Raw genomic sequence first — 27,126 nt, forward strand, 5'->3', positions numbered from 1 at the left:
AAGCGCTTAATGTCATCTAAAGCTAACCTTCAAAAATTTCTGAGCAAGGTACGCGGTAGAAGTGATAATGTTAGGAAGGAATGTTGGGACATCTCGGATTTTTTTAACCGTGTTTTTTGCTGTTATATAAAAAATATGAAGAATGGTGTCGTTTCCAAAATTTTAAAAGTATTTTTTTCTGAAAGAGCATGCCTAAAAACACAGGATCTGACCATTTTTTAAATAATTTATTTTTAAGTTTAGCATTAAAAAAAATACTTAAATCGGTATGTTTCCATTGTTCATACTTCTGCGGATGACATCACAAATTATGAAATGCCATTTTCACAAAACAAAATATTTAATTCACATCTTTACTCACGTGTATTGGCAACGATATGATTGATAGCAAGCGTAGAGCGCAATTTTAATTCGCTTCTTGATTATCATGATGTGGAAACGCGATAGAAAGATGCGCCAAGAGCATCATTTGTGACGTCATCAGGACCACGCATTGTTTGAAAAATCGGAAATTTAAAAAAGTTAATTAAAAACTAACTGTTGGGAAAATAAAAGTATTTTCTGGGTCCATGTTTTTTTTTCCCTTATTCTATCAATTTCAGTGACAAAAAGTACTACTTTTGACTGAAGGAAACATCCTCATTTTCAGTGAATTTTCAAAAAGTTCAAGAGTAGTAAGAATAAAAAATATTAGGAGAAATACTTCAACATTAATACATTAAATTTATATATTTTATAAGCAGCTACAAGAGGTACTTTTTTTTTTAGTTTTTAATTCAATTGGTAGAACTGGATAGTTGATTTATTGTGCTTCGTAAGAAAGTAAGAGTGCTGGAAGATTTATGTGTGAGAAAGAAACCTGGACTTGTTTTTCAAGCTCTAGGTAGAGAATGTGTTTCAAACATAATTTTAAAATAATTATAGACTGCAGCAGTGATCCATCCCCTACAAATATCAGAAATAGGCCCCAAAAGAGTGGAAAATACCAGTACCCCCCCCCTCCCAAAAATATCAATTGCACACTTTGCACCGTCCCCGTTGGGCACCCATGGACTGCAGTAATATATATTAAAAAAGCAGTTCAAGTTCCATCCTCAACCTAATGATTGAAAACTTATCCATGTACAAAATTGCTGTTAAAATTAAAATTTGATGTTTAAAAAATATTTATGAATATAGTAAAAAGTATAAAGGGGTGTAGTGATGAAAATATCTTATCATTTAAATTATAAATGTATACAAGTTTTCCTCTTACACAAATGCATACAGAATTCAAAACGCAACAAATGACATAGCATCCTTATTTTTGAAAAACTAACATGCCAAAATCTAGTTTTTAAGCAACACTATAAAATCTTTCTCTTGAAATGTCAATGACTTACCTCGTAAAATAACTTACGACACATTGATAAAATAAGTATAATTCCGCCGTCATACGCATAGAATACTATTTTTCTGTTTGATAAAAGAACTATATTTTGTTTTAAGATTATTTTTTTTAACATTTAAGATTAAACATTCTAAACGAATTCTAGTCCAAGTAAAATGACAGACAGCACATGATGCTCTTAGCTATTGCTAAAAAAAACGATGTTCCTATATACACTGGTGTGCAAAAATTAAGGACGAGACGGTTTTTTAACACGCTTTTATTAGCTTCACCTGTATGTATGTATGTATGTATGTATCTTGTAATGAATCTTGCGGCTCAAATTTCGCCCACTTCCTGCGATCGGATACTTTTGAAATTTGGCACACGACCTCAGACCCGATGACAATGCAATATTCTATAATCAAATTAATTAATTAACTCTTTTAATTGTTAGTTTCCTCCAATTTTAATCAATATTTTGGCATAAATCCAACAATGTGAAAAAGGAAAATTTTAAAAATATGTATTAAAAAATGCTCGCAAAAATTATTTAAAAATATCTACAAAAACCTTTAATTTTTCTGCATCAGAAAAAATTTGTTCCAATGTTCCAAGGTAATTAGAACATGAAATATAATTGTTTTTAACTAATTTCATGCCAAAATTTAGGTGAGCTTCCAATTGGAAATTCATTGCTGATCAGACCATTGTTGAGCAAAACTCTTATTCAAACGCATCTCAAATTTTCAAAGTAATATAAATATGATTTCCGCAAACATACATCGATGAATCACAGTAGCTTCCCATCGGGGTGCCTTTGTCCTAACTTTAAGATATTACCTCGCACTCGTTTTGTAAATAATTTCGTCACCTGATAATTCTTCAACATAAGACTAAAAAACAGAAAAATAAAATAATAGTTTAAAAACTAAAAAAACGCGCTTTCGTAGCAAAATGAACTAAAAATTGAAAAATAATCTTTGGATGATAGGAGTTGACCAATCACTTAATTTTAATATAATACAAAAAAGCGTGGGCGGCTTCTTATCAGTTTTCTTGAATTTCTTCCATTTGTTGTCCAAGCAAAAATGTAAAGAAACAGCACCCCACGCTTTTTTGTATTACATTAAAATTAAGTGATTGGTCAACTACTATCATCCAAAGATTATTTTTCACTTTTTCGTTCATTTTGCTACGAAAGCGTGTTTTTTTAGTTTTTAAACTATTATTTTTTCAATATAAATTTGTACAAAAGCTTTCCAAATCACCACATTTAATACCGTAAGATCCCCAATACGTAAGGACATGTGTAATGTAAGCAACACGTACTAAAAGAGAAATCGGAGGGATAAAAAGAAGCTTTATTGAAAAAGTAGCATGGAGCGCAATGCGACTGAAGACCGAAACATCCCTGTGATGGGTGTCCAGCAAGAAACATCCGGTCTTTAGTAGGGGATATGATCTCCCCCGACTGCTAGGCAGGTTTCACAGCGTCTGCCCATGCTGAGAATGAGGGTGTCAATGAGTTGTTGAGGCATTGCTGCCCATTCGTCTTGCAGCGCCAATCGAAGCTCCCGAATCGTTACTGGTGGTAAGGTACGAGCTGCCAAGCGTCTGCCTAGAAAATCCCATACATGCTCGATGGGATTGAGATCCGGAGATCGTGCCGGCCAATCCATTCGTTCAATATCCTCACTCTCTAAGAGCTGTTCGGCAGCTACTGTGCGATGACATGGTGCATTGTCGTCCATGAAAAGGAACTGTGGACCCATAGCGCCTCTAAAAAGACGCACATATGGAAGTAGAATCTTGTTACAATAACGAGTCCCGTTGACTGAACCTGCGTCGAAGATGCGAAGGTCTGTACGACTACCAAGCATGATGCCTCCCCAAACGAGAACACCGCGACCTCCATACCTGTCCCTTTCAATGATGTTCGAGGGATGATTGCAGCTTCCCCGCTCTCTCCAGATGAGTATGCGATGAGAATCGCTACTCGGACTGAATCTGCTCTCATCTGTAAAGAGTACTCGTCCCCATTCATTGTCTCTCCAATTCCGCTGTTCCCGGCACCACAGAGAACGCCTTCTCAGATGGGCAGGCGTTAGAGGTACACACCGTATAGGGCGTCGTGCAAACAGACCACCACCGTGCAGTCTTCTGGTCACGGTAAAACGCGATATCGGTCGTCCAGTCGCCTGTGTCGTGTGTCTGGCGATTTTTCCCGCTGTCTGCCGCCTGTTTCTTCTGACCTGTAAGAAAATATACCGGTCATCTGCGGGTGTGGTTCCTCGTGGACGACCACTACTGAACCCCCGGATAGCTGTTTCTGTAGTTTGAAATTGTCTCCAAAGTCGTGAAACGATGCTATGAGCAATTCCGAACTCTGCAGCCACACTTGTCACAATGCGGTCTTCCTCCAACTTCCCAATGATTCGACCTCGGGTAAAAGCATCCAGATGTCGTCTAACAGATTGATTATTCGCCATTTCTCGCTGAGGCAGCAACTCAGTGTGAATTTAACTGTTATACGGCGTGCAATCTCTTTGCCAGAAATACTGATCTTACACCGACAACATGCTTTATACTACTCAGACGCTCCCCCATTACGTCTGCCTGCATATTTGCGCATGTGCTACCGTACATCACCTTACTTAATCTCCTGATTGGTCTTTCTGTCCGCTCTGCCTCTTCGTTCAGCTGATGTGCTAATTTTTCGACTTCGTCCTTAATTTTTGCACACCAGTGTATGTAACGCATCGAAGAATCTGCACAACACTTCAAAGTCCAAGTACACATTGGAAACACGCGAGGAACTCTTTAGTTCAGAAAATGAGTTCCTGTTGCCTGGAAGTGCGCGAAAATATGTTCTGAATATGCTCCTTTAAAAGAAAAAAAATCTATTGCAATGTTTTCCGAAGGTGTCCCGCTCAGGTTATTTGTCGAATTCGAAATTGAGAGCACATTTTAGAACAGACTGGGAACACATTAAGGCACACTGGTAAAATTATTTCTTTCTTTCGCACTAAAAACTTCAGCATCTTTCTCTAACTATTATTTAACAGAAACTCTCAATATGATACTACTAGAAATTTTGTTCCAATGAATCCCTATTCACACTGTTGTTGCGAATGCCTGTAAAAAGGACGGCCATGCCTGGTATAAGATTTGGCAATGTAGTGTTCCTAGAGGGTCTCTAGGTAAAGAACTGTCTGGCTGCTGATGTCTGCTCCATAAAACTGCTGTAAAAATAGCAGAAAAAACTAATTAAAAAATGTATCACGTTTGGAGAAAGATGATTTCTCAAAATGTTCCGAAATGTGAGCTAGAAACAGTGTCTTAAAATCGAGGACACGTTTCAGTGTTCAAAAAATTTTTTCACAAAAGTTGCAAAAAAGTGTGGATTTAATTATACGTTATGAAAAGTGTTTTCAAAAACGTGTTTTGAACACTTCAAAAAAGTGCGCTTCAAAGTGTTCTAAAAGCAGGGACAGGTGCCTTGCTTGATAATCTCACTTTATGATAATATTAGGAATTTCAAAATTACTGTTCTCAAACTAAGCAACCATAGGTGCCTTGCTTGAAAATCTCACTTTATGATACTATTGGGAATTTCAAAATTACTGTTCTCAAACTAAGCAATCATAGGTGCCTTGCTTGGAAATCTCACTTTATGATACTATTAGGAATTTCAGAATTACTGTTCTCAAACTAAGCAACCATCGGTATTGCAGACTTTTGATTTAATAAACAAAATCATTATCATCAATGCAAAGCACTCAAAGAAGTACATTCCTTTCTTTCAAACTTTTTAAATAAATAGGCTTAAGTGGTTCAATTCAAACGCTTTCACTTACATATTTTTGTTTATTTATTTATTTATTTGGCATCACATAAGTATTCAGCATATTTAATTTTTATTGCACTTAAAATTTTAATTTTAGCAGCTTCTTTTGACTAAAAAAAGTCCTGCAAACCCAAGTAAAGATAATAAGTTAAAATTTTGTGACATTGTAAACTCTTCCCAATAGTGTAAATTTCTGTACCATTCAGCTACATCAAAGTATATTTGTAAACGATTATTAAAATGCCATATCACAAAAAAGCCAATTTTCTAACTGTGTCTTCTTTCCTTGTTCCGGAAACGAACTGTTTATTTTTTAAATAATTATACACTTTGAAGTTTTTTCCAACTCATTAAAATCTATAAATCATAGCATTTAGTACCAAGATTTCATCTTAAAAATTATTGTTGCTAATAGTGACTTTTATGCATGTAATTTACTAAAATATCCACCTTATATTTTGTCCAGAAGTTAAAGTATCAAAATAAATTTCATACAACACTAGAAAGACTGAGGGGCCCGTGTGACCTCTCGCGTAGTTTTTTGTTCAATAACTCGATTAATATCTAACGGAGCTTAATGGAACTTTCTGACTTTTCATTATATGTCACTATCTGAAAGATTGTTTAATCATTTAATGATTCGCCTCATAGTACTGTAAATACTTATCCTTATACCTAGACGGACGGAAAGGGCCTCAGAGGGCCCTAAGCTATTTTACAATTTAAAAAAAAAAGTTTTTTTTTCCTTTCCTCTAATTGTTGTAGCATAAAACAAATGCTATTCACTCTAGTTTAATCTGTGACTTTCTCTTCAGGCAACCGGTTGGATATCTAAATGCTATATACAGTACCAATTGTTTACTAGCCATACCGCAGCCATTGCTCTTGGAAAGATAAACTAGTTTTACTTTTTGGGCATGTAAAGACAAGAAAGCTGAAAATACTAACGTACTAAGTTTGCATTCAGTCATATACGAAAGTGCAACAGGCATGTGGATTTACTTAGGAAGAATTTTTGAAAGAATTCAACCACAAAATGGGTAGGGGCCACACTGGCCCCTTTAGTCTTTGTATTTACGCAGAAAATTTCAGTCTTTCTAGTGTTAAGTCTTTTATTTTCGAGCAATCCCGATTGCTTATTATTCACATTTGACTGTTTTGATGTTCCTATGATTTTATTTTCCCACCGCCTCCCTCTGCAGCACCATTGTCGACCGGCCTCACGTTGCTGCTCCTCTAATGAAAACCGTCTCCAGGTTACGTCCATATCCAACATACACACGCATACATACACACAGACACAAATACAATTGCACACACATACACACACACTCATGCCGACACACACACACACACTCATGCCGACACACACACACACACTCATGCCGACACACACACACACACTCATGCCGACACACACGCACACACTCATGCCTACACACAGACAAACACCCACGCATACATACACACACACATACCCACACACTCATGCCTCGACAGAAACACACACGCCTACATACACACACACTCGTGATTGCGGAAAACATAATTTGAATTCAAAATGCCATAACTCAAATAACTTATCTTTTTTTTTTCATATTTAACGTTTTTTAGCTGAAAAAAAAAAGAAATAACAATTTGAAAAAAATCCTGATAACGCTTAGTCAATATTATCACGAAAATGGATCAAAACTAATGCGGTTATGAGTCTTTTATGCATAAATGTGCATTCTAAAACGCAGGTACAATTCATCTCATGTTATTATCACAATTAGTTTCTCCAACAACCCTCAACAATAAATCACAAGCGGGTGAACACCTCTTCCATAATCATCGCCTCCTCTTTCCTGAGTTACGAAACCAAATTCGAAAATCAATGCGAAAACTTCAGGAACAAGCAGTTCAAAATATTAAGGTCCCTGTTACGGTTCCCCTTAACGAACTACAATGGTCTTCCACTAATAAGTATGGTGGAGGGGTGATGAAGGAGGGACGGAGAAGGTTCGATCGGTTCTTTAGAAGAGAAATTGGCTGGTTCGGAGAATGTGGGTCATTTTCAGGTGTAGGAGAAAGATGCTACAGAGAACGGAATTGGATAAGTAAGTTTAAGTTGAGGTTGGCTGAATAAAGTAGCCTTGATAAATGTGAGCACAAATTAACTTAACTGAGATTAAATTAATTTACTTTAAAGGGAGAAAAGTAAGGTTTAGTTTATGTAGTGTTGTTCATCAAATTATTAATTTCGTATTAAATAAATATTGCTGCATGTATATTGTATATGCAAAACTTGTATTGCACACGTAATCATTTTTTTGAAACAAATAAACACTGATTTATGTTATTGATTTACTTCTAGTAGCAGAGATATTTTTAACAACCTTGCGAGGGTATTTATATGAAAAATTAGAAATGCGCATCAAAATTTTACTGAAGCGTATTTTTGTGCTTTTGTATTTGCAATAAAAGTTTAGTTTAGTGGAGAATACAGCCGAACGCGAGCGCTAAGAGACTGCGATATTTGCTCGAAACAACCGAGTATTCGTAAAAACGGGTTAAAGAAAAAGAATCATAAACATGCTTTGTTATTTTTATATCGCTGCACAGTACCAAAGACGTTGGGTATTTGATTTAAAATGTCTTATTGAATCTTTTTTGTTATTGTTTTTGAGGAACGTAGGGTCGAAAAACATCATCATTTGCATCCATGGCTTCAAAACAGTTAGAAGTTTTTCTGCACTTTAGAAACCTAGTACGACGAGGACTTTTTAACTTCAATTTCTTCACATTTGTCGTTATGGTGGTTGCTTTAATTTTTTTGTTCTCTCCTTGACTTTCAGTTACAATATCCTGGGGAATATATCTCGGAATTGATAACATTCTCTTAAACAAGTAAGTAATCTTTAAATGCTCCTCCACCTTCCCGAATTTCAAAAAAAGGGCCATGACTTGTTCTCATGATTTATGACTTATCTATTACTTTCGGTTGAATTCAAAACGTAAATGAAATTTTTCAAAAAATAGAATAATCTTTTCTGAGGAGAAAATCAACAGCCATTTTATGAACAAAAAATAAATTACTTTTAAATAAAAAAAAAACCGCCTTCAAAAAATACCCAGGAACTAAAAAGCAAAAAATAACTGATAACACTTACATTCTATTTCCTACCCAAACATAGAAATGAAATTTATTTTACAATTCCAGTACAAAAATCAACTAAACTAAACACCAAATTATAAAAATAAACACTGATTTAAATTACTATACGATGAATTATTTTAAATACCTAACTAATTATATACGATCTCTTAATTTTTAATAAACTTTTGAAGTCGGGGCCTCCTATAAACAAATACATAACGTAACTGACAACCCACCGAATCCTGAATTAAACACTAATTTAACTATATGCGAAATTAGTCTTTAAAACTAAACCTACTCAGTTACGTTAGGAGGCCCCGACTTCAAAAGGTTATTAAAAATTAAGAGATCGTATACTATTAGTTAGGTATTTAAAATAATTCATCGTATAATAATTTAAATTAGTGTTTATTTTTATAATTCGGTGTTTAGTTTAGTTGATTTTTGTACTGGAATTGTAAAATAAATTTCATTTCTATGTTTGGGTAGGAAATAGAATGCAAGTGTAATCAGTTATTTTTTGCTTTTTAGTTCCTGGGTATTTTTTGAAGGCGGTTTTTTTTTTATTTAAAAGTAATTTATTTTTTGCTTTTTAGTGGTGTAAATAACACGATGAGCGTCTCGGAGACTTCCGACGACTGTGAAGAAAGGCTTTTTCAAATGCGTAACTAATGTACAAAAAAAAATTGTCTTCATCATTTGTTCAACTTTATCAAAATTTGCTTTCCGAAAGCAAATGCACGAGTCACTAATTTAAAAAAAAAATTCGCTTTAAGTTTAAATTTGTAAAATTGTAAATTTTAGAATTGTAATATTGTAAATTGTAATTTATGTTTCGCAATTAGTGTCATGTACTCGGGATAAAAGTCGCATGTTTCTTCACATGGCCCCACTATAGATGAAGATTAAAAATTCCACTAGAATGAATTTTATGTTTGCTTCAGAGAATCCCTAATTCAAAATTTTCATTATCATTATTCTTAATAATATATATTTTTAGTACTTTCTTTAACTATAGGTAAAGAAAATGAAAACCTTTTTTTTATGGTCTTTGTTTAGCAATGGGTTTTATATTTAATCGTTTGTGAGGGAAATTGCATGAAATTTATTGTTTTACCCTTAGCTTTTCTCAAAAGAACAAATGGGGTAAATCAAGGATTTGGAACCTAAGTTAGACCACCCCTAAACAAAACCACCATTAAACAAAAAAAAAAAAAAAGCATAAAAACCGGTTCACTAAGTGAGACGATATACAAAGTTAATAAAGTACAAATCGATTTAAATATGAGTATGATATTTGAAGAGTTCCCTCAATTTCATCAAACCTGAACTTGATTAACATTAGACCGCCTAGGAACTATGCTGTTTCAAACAAAAAAATACTTTTCCTTATCGGTACAGGCAGGGACGTGCACAGAAATTTTGGAGCCCATGACAAATGATTTTTCCGGGCTCCTCTCCATATTGTTTACCCCTATATTTCACAACCGTTAGTTACAAAAATATTGGGCCCCCTCCAGGCTCGGACCCGGGCCAACAGGTTTCCCTCCTCCCTCCCTGTGCACTCCCCTGGGTACAGGTGTCTTCGAGTATTTATGGAACATTGTACAAAGGAAAAACAAATCCGACGAATTCAGAACCTCCTCCTTTTCTTGAAGAATGCTAATTAATATAACCCTAATTTCAAATTGAACTGGCGGCATCATGAAATAGTAAATCCAGAATATTGGTCAAACTTCAGGAATCATACACAGTTATAATGTATACTATTAAGAAATATAAATTAAATCGTGGGGGAGGGGTGTTCTGTATTCAATTCCCCCTCAATTGAACACTAAATATATTTAAAAATTAGAATATTAAATAAAGAACTTTATATTTTAGTGCCTAAATAAAGTTATTTATTAGTAAATAAAATATTAAGGTAATTGATTCAACTATTACAGTAGCAAAATATATTTAATTTACTGCTTTGCTACGCAGTAATAAATACATTAGTAACACCTATGATAAAAAATTACCATTCGGCACAGCGTTGAGAAAATTAATCATCCATGTGTCGCGAGAATTAAACATCGTTCAAGAGAAAGCCAAAAGCTTAGGTGTGAAAATACACCGATCACAGCAACAACACGTGACCATGACGTATGAAATTTAAAGTTTCTTGGATTTCTCCGGGACCCCTTATTAGATCCAGACCAAATTACAATGAGACCATCTGGGAAGTATACCCTTTAAAAAAAAAAAAGATTTTTCAAATCGGTCCAGTAGTGTTGGAGTAATTCGAAAACACACATAAAAAGCCGCAATACGAAATCATAACCTGCTTTTTTGAAGTCGGTTAATAACAAAAATATTCTTCGTATTAAACGGGGTTTGCTTGTTAAAAGCGGGTTTGTTTCCACAGGCATAGCACTGTACCAACCAAATAATTTTGATTTCCCCGCGAAATCCGAGTTCTCGTTGAAACAGGGCTCGATATAAGCAAGTTCGACTGTAGTAAAAAAGTTATGGGAATTTTTTAAATGTTACAATGCAATGTTCTGTTGATTTAAAAAAATGCTAATTATTTTCTTGATGTTAAAAATTGAAAAAGTACGCATCTCTTTTTCCTTTGCCTTCCATTGAATTTGACGAATGTTACTTTTTTGCATTGAACTCATTACTATTGTTGTCGTTCATGCAGTGGCGTAGCTAGAAACTACTCAAGGGTGTTCCGTCTAAAATAAGCCAACTCTGATACTTGGAAACGTTTATTAAAGCAGAGATAATTTGATGTTAATTTTATGTATCCATTATTACATACGTACATTAAATTGATTAGATGATGAAAAAAGTATTCTAAGTAGGATCGAATAGATATAATTTCAATTATTGCAGCTTAACTTTGAGCTTCAAAGGAAGAGGCCCGTTCTACACCACTGCTTCCATGTTTTCGCATTATTTATTCCTACAAAATAAATTTAACTCCTCTAAAAAAAAATCAAGGAGTATTTTTACACATTGGAAAAAAAAAACCTCTATCCATGACGAGCATGTTAAATGAAGAAGAAAGTGTTAAAATTAAAAGTAAAATTTTATTGGATCAATATTATTTGTGAGTTAGACTTCTCAAAAAAAGCGTTTCTTTATATACGCATACGTACGTCGATTTACTTAAGAAAATTAAATAAATAAAAATAAACGAGTGTAAACCGCTTAAATAGTCTAGTTTCTAATGAGGTCGTTTCCGAAATAGAGTATTGTTTAATTTACATTTTTACTCACATGTACTGACAACGATACGCTTCATAGCAAGCATAGAGCCCAAAATTTACTTCGCTTCTTGATTATCATAACGTGGAAACGCGGTAGACAGCAAGCGTAAACATTCAGCGTGCCGAAGTGCATCATTTGTGACGTCATAAAAAACATGCCTTACTTGAAAAATCGGACATTTTAAAAAATTAATTAAGAATTAAACGTTTTGAAAATAAAAAAATTTCCTCGCAACAAGTTTTTTTTTTTTTTGCTTTTTGTTCATTCTATCAAAATCAGTGACTAAAAGTAGTTTTTTTTGACTGATAGTAACAACCCTTTAACACGAATTTTGAAATTGTAGAAAAAAAAAGATGAGATTTAGTTTAAAACAAGGATATATTGGCGCAAACCTCACCTGGCAGTGTATACGATAAGACTGGAATAACAAACCTCCACAGCACGAAGAAAGTTCCTTGGTAAATCATGAACAGTAGGGGAGACTGGGGCAAGATGACTATGTTAACAATTTTCGTTATTTATTAGTTTATTTTTAAGGATAGTGAAATTATTTTTACATGACTTGTTAGAGCAGTCCTTTGTAGTATAAAATTCATTATCATTTAATTTTTGAAATAAAAAAAATGAAGGATATTTTTATTTTTTCATAACCTTACCAAATCGTCATCTTGCCCCAGTACTGGGCAAGATGACTTTCACGTTGGGGCAAGATGACAGCACTGAAAAAGGTTGAACATATTTTATGTTTTGAGTATGTTACCTAGTTTAACAAATGATAACTGTTTTTATATCTTACAAAGTATCAAAATAAACGTAATACATTATAGCGTAATGTTGAAGTATTGAGTTGTGCAGCTAACAATAGACAAATAAAAATTCCATTTCCATACTTGGAACATTGCTCATGCCACCACTCTTGGCATTTACAGCACTGGATCCAGTCTTCTGTTGGATGGTCACAATATTCCTCTGGACAAGCAGGGCATACTATAACACCATCCTTTAAAGTTGCTGCAACTGGATTGCTTGACAGGATTTGTATAGATTTGGACGTACAGAAACTTAGATTGAGTTTTCGTTTACTCCCGTTTTAGCTTCATAAGCTTATTTTCCGTGTTTTAATACTCTCTTTTTTCCCTTCCGCTTTGCTCCTTGTTCTGACATTTTGTTGATAGGTGTGTTTGTGAGAATGCTTGCTCTAAGTTTTCTGCTTTTTCCTTTTTTTTCTCTCACATTGTGTTGCTTTAGGCAATGCATTGAAACCAGAAACACTAACAGGCTTCTTTGGTGCATCGGAATCAGCATTTTCCATAAGTTCTGCTTCGTCTGGATGATTTATATGTTGATTTTCTACTCCCAAAGTCTGAGGATTAGCACTATTATTCTCAGTTTCATCACCAACAAGCTCGTTATGTTGCCCCTCGTTTCGGCTCGTCATCGTGCCCCGGACTGCCTGTTTGAACGGATTCTTCTCCATTGCCATGAAGGAAGGCGATTAATTGACATTTATTGATGGTAATAGGTGGTATTTAAACTAAGTTACTCAAAATTACTAAAGAGACACGAGAAATCTTATCTGTATCTGTAGCAGAGTTTATTTACATATGCATAAAAGTTACAACGTGGCAACGGTAAATAATCACAGCTTCAGAACTAACACAAATATGGCGATTTCAGCGTTTCTATACTATTTCTAAGCGAACAGCGGATAGGAGAGCCAGTAGTATCCAGCTGATGCTTTTACCTACACTGTAACAAATTTCGGAAACGTTTCTAGGTATATCGGAAACGTTTCCGAAATAGTAGGAATCCTTCATCCAATAGCGAACTCCTCAATATTCAGAAAGCTTTTTGTTATTTCAAGATATCTAGAAGCGGAAGTGATGACGCAACGCTTCGAAACCTATTTCATCCTTCCAACACAGGCGCCAATGAGTCGGAAATAACGAGAACTTCTTTTTTTCTTATCTATGGTTGCTGCAGTCAGCAACTGTGTAGCATTGGATTGCTTGGTATTTCATGTCTAGAGAGTAGTAAAATGTGTCGAAACTAATTTTACGCCTTTGCATTTTGGACTGCCCTTGATTTTTTAGACGATGTACGCAGCTATTAAGTTAGTTAATAACCATTTGCTTCTTTACAATTTCCAATGCGACCATAATTAGATATATATTGTGTGTTCAAGCGTGAATAGTTTTAACACCCGTGTTTATACTTAATGAAACGAAACCCTTTGGATTACTTATTCAGTTGTAATGGAGGTACTTAGATTTTCTTCCGCTCATGTTCACTTGTAAGTATTAATGAATATTTTAAAACATGTTGTTACATACATTTATATTTTTGTTGATTTGCATTTGATGAGGCTCCAATTGTAACTGTTTTTGGGTTTATCGAATTAATTTAAAGTTATCCTACATACCTATGTGCGCGGTGTACTATTTGTTGTAACTAACTGAAACTGATTAATTACGCAAAAGAAGTAAGATTTATATTTGAGAAGCAATCACAGAAAAGTTATTTCGAAATACTTGGATGTACATACATTTTGGTTCAAAAAGAAAAAAATATCAATTGTTTAATTCATTAGAAATATGGTAATGCAAATATTTTCTAGTATTGTAATATGCTTCACAAAAAATGTGCCGGTATAATTTATCTTTTTTTATTATAATTTATTCATTCATTTAAAAATATTTATACCATTAGAAAATGACCATGTTATCTATTAGTAAGAACGTAGTTATGAAATTAATTCATCTGCTTATTCATTTTGTTAAATGTGGTTAACAATTAAAAAATTCCTTGACATTAGTTCCGAAAATAACATTTCCTTCGTGGATATACTAGTTTAATGTAGGACAGTCAGGAGGAATGAGTCAGTGGCAAAAATGGAACAGCTGCATTTACATGCTAAAATAAAAAGTAATATTATTTCATGTCATCGTTTTAAAAGTGATCAGTTTTTAGCCTACTTTCCCAGTAAAAATCAGAGAAAGAAGAAAAAAGCATGAAAGAAGGCTTAATACATCTTAAAAATATCCCGAAAAACAAAAAAAAAGTCAAAAATAAATAAAATAGTTAGATAAATATTGAAAAATTAAAAATTGGAAAGTAGGGTATTGAGATGGGGAAAAATGTCTGTCGGTCTGTCTGTCTGTCTGTCTGTCGGTCTGTCTGTCTGTCTGTCGGTCTGTCTGTCGGTCTGTCTGTCTGTCCCCCCCTAATAACTTTTGAATGAATAGTCCGATTTGAACAAATTTTTTTTTGTTAGAAAGATCTCCGCGAGGACATCTCATTCCCATAATTCATTTTTTGATTTGAACAATTTTTCGTTCAATTTTGAACAGTTCAAAAAACTTAACATTAGAGCCTACGGGGAAATTCAAATCAAAAATAAATCTTGAACTTAGAAGCGAAGTGGCTTCAAACAAACTTTGTAGGGAAAAACTTTTGATAAAAAACATGTATCGAAAATATCTTTTTGATTTGAACAAGTTTTCGTTCAATTTTGAACAGTTCAAATCTCTTAACATTAGCGCCTAAGGGGAAACTGAAAGTCAATATAGATTCCGAACTTAAAGGCGGATTTACTTCAAACAAACTTTGTTGGAAATAGCTCTTGACGACCTACTCCCGACTCCGACTCCGAGAATTTAGGGGCACCTGACACCGACTCTGACTCCTGTTCCCGACAATTAATCGGACTCCGACTCCCCGACTTCGACTCTGGCTTCGTAGCTTTGGCAAACATTTATACACGGATTACAAATGACTGACTCCGAATCTTGGGTATTCGACTCCGACTCTTTTATCCCAAAATGAGATTGACTCCGACTCCGACTCCGCTGCTGTGGTTTTAACTGTGAAATAATTATTGTTGATATGATTTGTTTTTATTTTCACGCTAAAGTTTTAATTTAGGTATTTAGTTTTCGGTGAATAAACTCGAAAAATATGCGCAGACGATTTTTTTTTTTTTTTGACAATGAAAATTATTTCTTTAAGTTGACATTTTATTGTTTTTTTTATTTTCGTAAGTGCATTAATTCGTTTAAAAAATTATTTTTGTCAACAGGGGAAAAAGAAACGATTTTTTTTTATATGATGTATTTATTTTAATGAACTTATTATTATTATTTTTTCGCTTTGAAAGCTGTTAAAAAATTTTTTTAATGGAAAGAAGTGTATTAGCTGCTTTGTTTAAAAGGTTCTGCTATTTTATTTGTTCGTTTTTTTTTGAAGAAAAGTAAGGAATATTTTATTCCTAGAAATCAGCTTAAAATATTAAAAAAAATATGTTTGAAAAAATTTGCGATTTTAGCTATTTTTGAGAATATTGATCAGGTACTAGAAAGTAGTATGGGTATACGGGAAAGTAGGCTCGTCTAGTTCTAGACGGAACTTCTTGTTAAATACTATGTTATTAATATGCAATGCACATATGGTGAGAAGACGAGGGGCGTTCACCACGCAGACTGTGCCATTGACATTTTCAAGAGGTTGCTTTTTTTAAGGTGGGGGGCGCTTTATATCATTTTATGGGTGCACCATCACTCTTATGGTGTGGGGGGGGAGGGAACTCTCGTATATATGAAATGGAATAAGCATGTAATAGGGTTCAATGTTTTAATAAATAAAATATATAATGCATTTTGCGCACACTCTAAATCAGTAACCTATTTTGATTAAGTATCTATATTTGTGATAAACTGGAAAAGGGCAAGAACAGAGGAATAAACCCGAATGGTTCCAGCAGGGGGACTTTGGTGTCATATTTAAATTCATCAATTTCTCTGTTGGTACTTTTCGGTACACTTTGTTCGTCAAAAAAATTGACTTGACGTGAACGAATTTCGGAACGAAAAGTGTAGGTAAGTTCTGTCAAATTTTATCCGAAAATAAAAGCTATCAAGTTTGATACAAGATATTTTTTTTAAGTTCTGCATTAAAAATACAATATGTTGATAATTTTGTCTTGAAAATATTGAGAGAAAAACTGAAGTTTAATATTGTTTAACAAACAATCCCACTTCTGAGAAAGTACTCCCCTTCCCTCCCCCGACGATTTTGTGATTATGAATGAAACTACTATATTATTTCATAAATTTTCAAAAATTTATAACTGTGCATATGTTATGCTGTTAACCATGCTATTTGTCATTAGAAATTCAGAAAAAAAAATCCACGAATGATTCTAAAATTGCTTGTTTCATTGCTCTTAGATATGAAAGAATTGAAACTGATATGGCATGCAATACTATTAAAAAAGAATTATTTTTTGGAAAAAATCACGGAAAAAGGATTCCGAAATTCTCAGAAACGTTTTTGAAAATTGTTTGGAGAGTTCCGAAATACTCGGAAACGTTTTCGAAACTTTCATGAACCACAGCTGCACAGAATACTCAGAAACATTTCTGGAAATTACGGAAAGAGGATTCCGAAATACTCAGAAACGTTTCTGAAAATTACAGAAAGAGGATTCCAAAATACTCAGAAACATTTCTGGAAATTATAGAAAGAGGATTCCGAAATACTCAGACACGTTTCCGACATTACAGAAAGAGGATTCCGAAATACTCAGACACGTTTCCGGACATTACAGAAAGAGAATTCCGAAATACTCAGAAACGTTTTTGAAAATTTCATGAACCGCAGCTGCACGATATACTCAGAAACGTTTCCGAATTTTTTTTACAGTGTAGTGGTAAACGGAAAAACTAAGGCATTCGCCATCTTGCTCCGGTCTCCCCTACTTTTCACAGCTTCATTTCCGTACAAAAAGTTACAAATATATTTTAAAATTGAGAAACCCAAGTCATGAATGCTAAATTAAACCATCATATTTTGTGTTTTTAAGGAACAATAATAACAAGCTTAATTTCACGTCATGTTATCTTCTTCTGTCCAGTATGATTCTATGTCCGCTTGGCGGGAATTCTGCCGTTTACATTTTACTGCAGCTCCCCTTGCCACCCTATCTTTGCCGTGAAAGAAATCTGCTTGGATAATAAAAAACATTATTCGCAACTCCAACGATCTATAGGGGGCACTGTAGTCACTGTCTAATGGCGGACGAAAAAACTAAAACGAACGTGGTAACGAAGAAAATGCTAAAAGTGTTGTGATTTTTGTTCGTATGTATGATTTTTTTGTTTTAACCTTTTTAAATTAATTTTCAAAGTCTTGTTGATATTCTAGCCCACGTAGAAAGAAATGAGAATTCAAGAAGCATCTCTAAACGTCAGAAATTAATGCAAACTACGTAGTTCGTAGTTCTAAGCAACCATTTCCACGATGATGAATTCGATATTTATCAATTCTTGATAAAACTAAATAATAATTGTGGCCTGACAAGAATAACAATTAATGCTAGAAAATTTAATATGACATTACGAATTATTGTCAAAAGAAGATGACACTTCTTTGCCTTGCTTGGCTAGTGCTTACTGTTTTGCTTTTGTAGCTGAGTTATTTTCTCTCAAATTCCCGAATCGGTTAATTTAAAATTTTTCTGTTTCGATGTTTCTAATTCCTGAGTTATGATTTAATGTATGTCATGTTATGCAAATCATCAGCAAAATTCTCACGGATATATGGTGGTAGTTTTCTTTTTAGTTGATCTACCATAATTTCTTTTTACTTATCGAATTATGTAATCTTTCTACCATTTTATTCCACTCATGATAAAAATTAAAAATGGTTTAACCGCAACATGCGGAATTTCGCCAAGGCTACTTTACTCGCACAATACCAAAACTATAACCCTAAACAAATTTGGCGAGACTTTTCAACTGAGAATAAAAGCAATAAAGTAAATTCTTTTTCGGTTAAACATTTTTCATTTTGTTCTACGATAATATATTCAAGAAAATATTTTGCATACTGTCCATTCCAACTAAATGCTGCTGTAAAATATGGTTAGTTAAATTAATTTAAGATTAAAAATAAAAACCCCATATTCTTACAAATTCACACAAAACAATAAAAAAATTTACCTGGTATAACGTTATCCAAGTTTGTTAATCCAGAGTAATCTTGTTTTAGCGCTATCACCATTTCTCAATCAATTTACGTTTTAGAAGGAAATAAGGAAAACTAACATTATTTTGAGAAGTTCGAGAATACTACTAAGGGACGAAACAATTTCTGTAGCTGAAAGACACATCGATTGCGTTAATAAATACTCAGAACAAACTGCCTGTGTTTACGTCAACAGACATACGTGGAACGCAATGTGGCAATGTTTTAGTTTTCCCGGCAGTTTTATAAATCACCGCAAGGTAGCGTATTCGAGCGCTTGAGTTGCGAATTTTACGATAATTTGTTCGCAAAGTTTTACAATTTGGCTATAAAGTCCAATTTAATTTGTTTGGAAATTTTTATTTGACGAATTATTCAACATTTTAAAACATGTTAAAAGATAAATTATTCCGCCTTCTGGCAGATATCTTTTTATCCATAAGCTTATTTTTTTGCATTGAAAAGGAAAACCTTCTAACGCCGAAACAGCAGTAATCTGTAATTTGTGCTTTTTGACGTTGTTATTTCTTATTTTACTTATTTTATTTTAAAGCATGTTAAATATTTTGCTTGGCTCGTATTTTAATCAAGCTTTATTACTTTACATTTTACCGGCTTATTTTAACTGTTTAGCGATTTTTTTTTTAAGGATCTCTTAGTTTAGTCTTTATAACAGTCTCTCTTGCTTCGTTTAAAAGTGCATTAAAAAGACAACGTAACGTATGATATTCCCAAACAAGTAATGGTGGAAATAAATAAAATAAAAAGTAATCGCCAAGTTAAAAAATGCGCCATATCACGTACCTGTAACGGAAAAGTACCAAAGTAGTCTTTATGTACAAATTTTTATTTTTTCTTAAAAAATTCATGAATTTGGAGACAATCTTCAAATTTTTGTTCATGTCTGAAAGGCAAAAGTTTTTAAATTTATCTCGTGTGGGAAGCAAGCAAATGTTTTATGTTTCTCGCTTCATGTAAATTTTCACAAGGTTCAGTGGACAATTGCCAATTATGGCATTCAGAGAAATAGAGGAGAAATGGTACATTGGAAATGGTGTGATAAGGATCTTCGTGGCTTCCACAGCCATTTTGGAAAAGACCGGCAAAACACTCCATTTGAAATGGACATATTTCAAAAGTATTTAACCTATTGGAATAATTCTTTTTTTGAAAAATAAATAAAGACCCATATACCTTCTAGACATCGTTTTTGAAAGTTTACATAGGTTTTTTGATAAACAAAAAAATTCATTTTTTCGGCGAAAAAACTGCATTTTTACCGATTTTATGATTTTTTTCTCCATGGAAATTTTTTTTTTACTAAACGGAGATGGCAGTCTAAAGCTTTTACATGATAGTTTCATAACATATTTTATTATAATCCTTTGTAGCATACAGCCTCGGAAATAAAATTTGAAATTTTGAAAATTTTCAAAAATTAGCGATTTTTGAAGTGATTTTACTCAAAAAACCCATTTTTTAAAAATCTAAAAATTGGCTCATTCGAACCCCATATAATGCTTAACAAGTGGATAGACATCGCATCCCGTACTTTTTCCCATAAAATGTTTTATGATTTTTTGAAAGTGACCTTATCTCCCATGGCATGCATGTAAAATAAAAATTTCTAATAATTTCAGTCCCTCAAATTCTGATTATATAATGCCTAATAGCTACAATATGGTATATACTGGGTCATCAAAAGCGGTTTGTTACTGGTATATTATTAAAAGTCAGTAAGATTTCAGTTGTTCCTGATAAAGTGCACCATTATTGTAGCTATTAGGCATTAATATAAAGAGAATTTCAGTGAATGAAATCATTAGACATTTTTATTTTACATGCATACCATGGGCGATAAGGTCACTTTCAAAAAATCATGAAACATTTTATTGGAAAAAATACGGGATGCGGTGTCTATCTACTTGTTAAGCATTATATGGGGTTCAAATGAGCCAATTTTTAGATTTAAAAAAAAAAATGGGTTTTTTGAGTAAAATCACTTCAAAAATCGCTAATTTTTGAAAATTTTCAAAATTTTAAATTTTATTTCCGAGGCTGTATGCTACAAAGGATTATAATAAAATATGTTATGAAACTATCATGTAAGGGCTTTAGACTGCCATCTCCGTTTAGTAAAAAAAAAAAAATTTCCATTAAGAAAAAAATCAAAAATTCGGTAAAAATGCAGTTTTTTCGCCGAAAAAATGAATTTTTTTCCTTATCAAAAAACCTAACTTAACTTTCAAAAACGATGTCTAGAGGATATATGGGTCCTTATCTATTTTTAGAAAAAAGAGTTATTCAAATAGGTTAAATACTTTTGAAATAGTGTCCATTTCAAATGGAGTGTTTTGCCGGTTTTTTCCAAAATGGCGGAATTTGTGCAGAATTTTAATAGACTGTAACTGAAGAAAAATATTTTTTCTTGCAAAATCCTTTTGGGATATTTCATATGTTCCTTAGTTGTAACTACTGTAATTTAAAAAAAAAAAAATGATGGTCATATGACACTTTTCATACCTGCCTGCCTGATTTGAAATGAAATGACTCAGAAGTATTAATTTCAGTAAAATTAAATAATTGGAAAGTGAAGTATTTTAATCAAATTTCGTTAGCAAATGTTAAGTAAAAATATTTTTAAACGGTAAAAATATAACTGAAGACAAATTTAAACCAATACTGAATGAAAACAGCCTCTTTAATTAGATTTGATGCAAACACGAACAACATTCTTTTATGTATGAACTAGTAATTGCAAAAGTAAATGCACAACGAACGTCTACTCTGAATAACAATTCACATCTAAATGTTAATATAGACATTAAGTAGAAATGAAGATAGCAACGGCAAAACAAAGTAGAAGAGTCGGCCCCATGCGTTTTGAGAAGGAAATAAAATATTCCCATTTCCAAACCAACAGCTAAAGGAAATTAATTAAGTGAAAAGGTGCCTCTCTTGAATAACATTTCTCACTTTATCTTCAAAGAGCGATTTTGTTACTTAATCTAATGATAAACCGCAATCTTAATTAATTGTTAAATAAAATTATGTTAATGCCTCGTGAGTTTTGAGAAAGAAAATAATCTTCATTATTACTTTTGTGATTTACTTGAACAAAATTAATTATAACAAATGCAATTTGTGTTAACGAATAATTCTTATCTAATTACACATAAAGAAGTATTTAAGCAGTAGAAAAGTAATGCAGAGTAAGGGAAAAACTAGATGTGATGTACATTGTAAGTTTCGTTAATTATGGGAACAAATTAAGGGCTGAAAGCAATTCAAATGATTCATTTAAAGAAAAAAAGGAGTGAAGAAAAAACATCATAATTTTAGATCTTACATAATTTTAGATGGATCCGAGAAAATCACCAATATACCTTCTGATTTATTCCAATCAAATTATCATACTTTATAGAAATTAAATTCTCAACCGGATACAAAACGAAAATCATTTTTTTTTTTAAATTAGGTTTTGCGAAGTACAATTATTCAACCTAAAATGCATTTTTAAAAATGATTTCTATCACTTAGCTTTTTAAAAGGCTTGCAAGGGTTTTTACGAATGTACCTAACTTTTCTTTCTTCATCGTAAAATGTGTGTTTGATGCTTATAGAAATAAATACGCTCATTGATATCGGAAACTGTTTCCTTAAAGATTTAGTTTATAAATCGAGGTAAGGCAGGCCAACAAAACATTTAATCGAACCTCTTTTATCGTTAATGAATATTTCTTTTTGTTTAGTTTACTTTTTAAAAATTTTAGTCCTTATTAATTAAGTTAAAGACTTTGTACTGCAAAGGGAAATAAAAAATCCGAATTTTAACAATTACTCATTTAATAACTCTTTTAGTAATGGCTTAAGAAATGCACGTTTTTTTTTTTTTTTTTTTTGATTATAGAACTAATATTTCAATTTATTTGTCTGATTAGTAAAAAAGACAATAAAATTAATCGAAGTGTAAGAAACTCTTAATTTCATTCATCTTTCTTGTAGCTAGAAATTTCAGGTATTTTTATTCAACTTATGCAATGATTTAGCAATGCGAACCTTGGATTTGTAATTGGTTAAACCAAATTTGACTAATATTTTGCGAGTCATCCGAAATCGATACTTTTTTTTCGTTTTAGTTTCTTTTTCATCTTTTAAGCGATGCAGTGTGTAAGAAGACTTCTAAATGTGTTAATATTTTTTAAAAAAATGTTTAATAGTACTTTTAAAACTTTACACAAAGCAATATAAGAAAAAGATACAAAACTAGATGCTATGCAGATTTTACATTCAAAATTTCAAATCTCGGCGAATAATTGTAGATGGGCTGTTTTAATACATACATTCATTATACCTGTATTTAAATACAAGCGCATTTGCGTAAGTACTTTGAGGTATCATAACACAAGTAGCTAAGGTAGATGGACACCCTAAATATTTTATCTTCAATATTCTTGCACCATTCTAAAACTTTATACGATTATTAAATATGACATAAATAACACATCAATAAAAAATGGGTAGGGCCTTCGTATGCCCCCGCATATTGTATCAGGGGTGATACCTACATATGTTGTGCTAACCTGAACACCCTCGAGTTTTAATCAGTCCAAAAAAAAAAAAAAAAACATATTTTTTGCAAAAAAAAAAAAATCTTTTTGCAAAAAAAAAAAAAAAAAAAACGTTTCCTTAACACTTTCAGTGCTTTCACCTTAACATAATTTTTAAAAATTTTAGTTTCTATCTCTCCGTTAGATACTATACAATTATGTGACTCTCCAATTAGGAAATAATAAACTAAAAACAGGTTTTACGGATAATGTTTGAAAAATTTTCCCATAAAACGTGCTTTTTGGCCCCCAAGTGTAATTAATCATTATTTCAAAGCCAAATACTGCATGTACATTAACTTATCGAGGATTATATCACAGTAATATGTTTAATTAGCATTTTTGGGAAGTTTCAAATATTTACTTTTTCCATAGAGCTGTTATCATAAATAAAAATTTTGAAAACGTGGTTATGAGAAAATCAAGAAAGAAATAAAGTAAACTTCAGTTATAAGCAGTGCATTTGAATTAAGTAAATTTCTTCTAGTTTTTTCAATAATTCATCGATTTAAAAAAACCAACGTAGATTTAAAAAGAAGACTGGGGTTCTCTAAATTTTTTAAAATCGATTTTTTTTTTGTTGAAAATTAGGCTGTTTGTCTACCTTAAAATGATACATTTCTTTTAAAAAAATGAAGTTTTGTAACTTATGATTAGTCAAAGATCTGCTTTTTTTGTTTGATTGTCGATAATATTACGATATTCTGACACCATCCACCTACAAACTACGATGGTCATTTCTTTTGCTTCTTTTTTTTAATTTAAGGTTATCATTATTGAAATAAAAAGCGTGCTTTCGTGCAAAGCGGACATAGGATTTAATCATATATTTATTTACAATTTCTTGACACATATGTTGACTTAGATTTTCTACTTCAATACGATAAGTATAACTTTAAAAATTTATTTTTTAGGATTTGTCTAATAATTTTATCAGTTATTTCTTTATGTTTAATTATAAATAAATGTGCTGACTTTAAATTGGATAAGTATTTTCAAATTTTTTTTCTTATAATAGCAGTTAGCTAGTCAATTATTTTAATCATTTATAACTTCATATTTGATTGGAAAATGTACCAAATCATAATTAGTTAAGCCTACCCGCTTTGGGCCCCCTGGTAGAGCAAAGCGGGTATTACAAGTGTTTGTAATGTTTGACAATAAATAAATATTGGGTTTGAAATAATACAAAAATCACTTTTTATTTTGAAGTTCAGGAACCCTGCTAGAAAATAAATTCGAAATTGTTGCGATAAAAATCCCAAAACTCCACTTTTTGAGCGTTCTTCAAAAACCTACCTGCTTTGGGCCACCCTCTCCTACGCACTTTATAATGTACAAAAACATAAAAATTTATAACGAGAATATCAAAATCAATTTTAAAAAAAAAATCCACGATATTTTTGAAAAGAACATAAACCGTATCTTTAAGTAGGCTGTATTTTTCAGTATTTATTTGTTTTTTGCATTATTTTACAAAAAGCTAGTAAAGCATCCTTTCCTTGTGGCGAAAACTCTAATTCTTGTTTTTAATTTCTCTGAGTGAACAAACCGCCGACCTCTTTCTGTTTCATAACCGTCAAGCGACATATAAATGAATAATGGACATTGTGCTGAATTATGGACGTACTTTTGTAAATGCTGTTGAATTATCTGCCTAATGGTTCATCTACTGTCCTACATAGTAAAATATGTATTTTCGCTCTAATTCAGAATGAAATGAAACATGAAGCTTATTTTGATTTCAACTGCAAGATGCAGTTTTGAAAAGCAGAGAAGCATGGACAATATCCACTTACATCCTTAGTTTGATGCATGTTATATTCAAAGTATAAAATCTATGGATTTTGAAATTTCATAAACTAAAAATCTTTAAAAAAATATTGTAAACGTAGGTACGTAACCCTGGTAAGATGAAAATAGGGAATTTCATAAAATATCAATTATAAAACGAGCATGAAAAGTGTTACAAAAGTAATACAAATCACTGGAAGGAAAAAAACACACTTGATGAGCAAAAAAGCGATTGCCCATGTTTAAGTACAAATAGAGGGGACTTTTTCATTCCAAATAACTTCTACACTTTATTTTTTTATTTAGTCAAATAAAGAAAAGATTAACATTATTACGGGGGAAAAAATCTTCACAGCTTGTAATGTAAGAGGCGAACTTTTGACGGTAAAGCGTGTATGATAAGCCTGTACTCACTGATGTATGTATAATGTATACACGAAGTTTGTTTTATTATATCAAGAATAGTTTTGATCATTTCAAAATAATTTAAAAAAGTCGGTATGCAAAGCAATCTTTTAAGCCTATAAAATATGAATAAAAAAAGTAATGCTAGAAGTCTGATAAAAATGCATGATTTCTGAGCAATTTTTAATTTTTGGTTTTGCAAAAAAAAAAAAAAAAAACACACACAAGAAATTTTCGCAGACTTTATTAAACTTTTCGATGTTTGGCTTGATGGTTTAATTGACTGACGAAACTCTACTTAAAAATGGGAAGATATTTAAACTATTTTTTTCTTGTCAAAGAAAAAAAAAATACAAATGCATTTTTTAAATCACAACTGGTCGTTGAATTAGAAATGTTTGCTTTCATCCCGAGTATATAGAGTAAAAACAAAAGTTTTTCATTTATTTCTTAACGAATAATCTCATCATGCTGCAATTATTTTTCCTTCAATTATGCTAATGTGAGTTTACAAAAACGTCTCACCCAACAGTTTGAGGGAAAGACATTTTTTATATGCATGTTTTTACAATATTTTTTTATTTTTTGGGCAATACGTATATGCATTAATTTGACAGCATTTAAATCTTCTTGAGATAAGTTTTTTGTTTAATTAAACGCCTTTCTTTACAAAGTATTATCTTTTAAAAACTAGGTACATATTTTGGAGAAGCAGCGTTGGAATAGCAACTATTGCAAAAGCGATGCAGTTATGAGGAAAAATATGTTTGAAGTTCAGCAGAAATTTTAAAAGCTTTAAATTGCTTTTCCAACAGACTACAAAAGATTGCTCAGTGAAGAATTTTAGGATAAAACTTCAATCATCATTTTAAAAGTTGTAGTTCCCGTCAACAACTTTTTCGTCAATGTCGCAGTCCTCGGTTTTACGTTTAACTTTCATGCAGATGGAAAGTACAGATTTTATAAACATTACTAAGCAAGAGCATTTAAAGAAAAGGATTATTTTAATAATCTGTAAATATATATATATATTTACTCGTATATTTATTAGTACTGGCAAAACAAGTGTCTTAAGCTGCCGAGCAGAATTATTTAAATTATTCGTAACAGTTAAGCATATTTTGGGTGAATCGGTATTGTTACACATTAATAGTTAACTATTTATCTTCCTATCATAATTTGTTATAGAAATATTGATAGTGTATTACAAGAATTTGCTTATTTTATCATATTCATACACATTATATTGTTACATTAAAACATTATTATTGTTACATTATTGTTAATTATATTGTTACACATTAATAGTTAACTATTTATCTTCCTATCATAATTTGTTATAGAAATATTGATAGTGTATTACAAGAATTTGCTTATTTTATCATATTCATATTTTAGAAAATACATGTTCACTGTGTTTTAAAAAATATTTAAGCACCTTTCTAATCTAAACCTTGACGAATATTATTGATAAGTTAGTAAAAGTAAAAAAGTAATCAAATCAAAAGTTGTTTAAAACCTGTTACTCACACTACTAATAGAAATAGACTAAATCTTTTGAAGTTATAAATTGTTACACATGACCTTAAAAGTAGTAATTTGAGAGAAAGCGTGCGAAACTTCCTTAACGTATGACGTGCCAACTATTTAACTTTTTTCATAGCATTCAAGGTACTGT

The 27,126-nt window shown here is 32.1% G+C and overlaps 1 protein-coding gene across 1 annotated transcript in view; it reads right to left on the reverse strand.

The window, feature by feature from the left end:
• Window positions 1-27,126, reverse strand: part of LOC129224199 (cell death-inducing p53-target protein 1-like) — an 80,445-nt gene that overhangs the window by 52,645 nt on the left and 674 nt on the right. The gene's annotated exons all lie outside the window — the stretch shown is intronic.

Source organism: Uloborus diversus, chromosome 1, assembly GCF_026930045.1.
Source record: "Uloborus diversus isolate 005 chromosome 1, Udiv.v.3.1, whole genome shotgun sequence".
NCBI lineage: Eukaryota > Metazoa > Arthropoda > Arachnida > Araneae > Uloboridae > Uloborus > Uloborus diversus.